This window comes from Odontomachus brunneus, unplaced genomic scaffold (assembly GCF_010583005.1).
Source record: "Odontomachus brunneus isolate Ranch 3 - 2012 unplaced genomic scaffold, Obru_v1 Obru_scaffold_003, whole genome shotgun sequence".
Lineage (NCBI taxonomy): Eukaryota > Metazoa > Arthropoda > Insecta > Hymenoptera > Formicidae > Odontomachus > Odontomachus brunneus.
The window spans coordinates 3,904,964-3,906,930 of NW_022639453.1; positions in this window are offsets into that span (position 1 = coordinate 3,904,964).

Sequence of the window (1,967 nt, forward strand, 5' to 3'; positions counted from 1 at the left end):
TTTCTTAAGCCCATTCTACAATTGCGTCAACGTGGTTGTAAGTGGTTGTAAGTGATTACGACAACCAATCAGAATAAAGCAATCAGTGAATAAAACATTCGGATTGGTTGACTCTAAAGGCCATTCTACAATAGTGTAAGCGTGATTGTAAATGATTGTAGATGATTACGATACCAATAAAAATAAAACAATTAGTAAATAAAACACTCTAATTGGATTCGTATGTACTTGACCAGAAAAAACTCCGGTTGGAAAACTATTCCTTTAAATCGTTTGTATTTCGTATGAAGAGTTTTGAAGTGCAATTGAAAAGATTTGTGAGTCATTCTATTACTTGTAATTAATTGTTCTTTTTTAGACCATGTATTTAGCCGGAAATAATGACCGGAGGTAAATTAAACAAAGGTTCGGTATGGTATCCTTTGTATTTTGTATGAAGAGTTATGAAGTATCATTAAAAAGGTTTGTGAGTCATCCAGATAATTTTAATTAAATATTAAAAAATCATATATTTGACCGAAATATCGATCTCAAGCGCTGCTGTGGAAGTACCGTCAGGCACAATCGGTGTACTATCTAGTATTTCAATATTCCTGGTTCTTTTTCGGGTAATTATGTACAATAAGGCCTTTTACGAATTTTGATATCTTTTTGCAGCTCTTTTAGTAAAAATATTTATTTTGACTCCAATATTGATAATTAATCGGGGGAATCCGAAAAATATGCGTTATAATTGTTTAACTATTTTTTATTTTTTTTTCACTTGTCGAACGTTGCTGCTTTCCCATAATTTAAACAAGTTACTGATCTTTTAATCACATTATGTAACTGCAATTTCTAACGACTAGCGGGAGGCTGCGCCCTCCGCACCCCCCCACAAAACTAACCTAACCCAACCTATCATCACATTAGCCGTTAATCATTGTTTACTAAAAAATTATTAAAAAAAAAAGTTGAACACTTTAATAAACAATAACTAACGATTAATGTGACGATAGGTTGGGTTAAGTTAGTTTAGAGGGGGGGCGGGGGGCGCAGCTACCCGCTAGTCGTTTGAAATTGCAGTTACATAATGTGATTAAAAGATCAGTAATTTGTTTAAATTGTGGGAAAGTAGCAACGTTTGACAAGTGAAAAAAAAATAAAAAAAAGTTAAAACAATATATAACTTGCATATTTTTTGGATTCCCCCAATTGATTATCAATGTTGGAGTCAAAATAAATATTTTTACCAAAAGAGCTGCAAAAAAAGTATCAAAATTCGAAAAAGGCCTTATTATACATAATTACCCAAAAATAAACCATGAGTATTGAAATACTAGATAGTACACCGATCGTGCCTGACGGTACTTCCACAGCAGTGCTTGAGATCAATACTTCGGCCAAATACATGATTTTTTAATATTTAATTAAAATTATCTGGATGACTCATAAACCTTTTTAATGATACTTCATAAATCTTCATACGAAATACAATACCATACCGAATCTTTGTTTAATTTACCTCCGGTCATTATTTCCGGCTAAATACATAGTCCAAAAAAGAACAATTAATTACAAATAATAGAATGACTCACAAATCTTTTCAATTGCACTTCAAAACTCTTCATACGAAATACAATACCATACCGAATCTTTGTTTAATTTACCTCCGGTCATTATTTCCGGCTAAATACATAGTCCAAAAAAGAACAATTAATTACAAATAATAGAATGACTCACAAATCTTTTCAATTGCACTTCAAAACTCTTCATACGAAATACAAAAGATTTAAAAGAATAGTTTTCCAACCGGAGTTTTTTTTCCGGTCAAGTACATACAAATTAATTGGTTGATTCTTATGTTCACAACTACGCTTATGGCTCCTGCACACAGGATGCGGTAATAGCTCCTGCACACAGGACGCGGTAATGCTTGCCGCGCGGCGGAAGTCCGCGCGACAGCCAATCAATATGCTGCTTTTCGT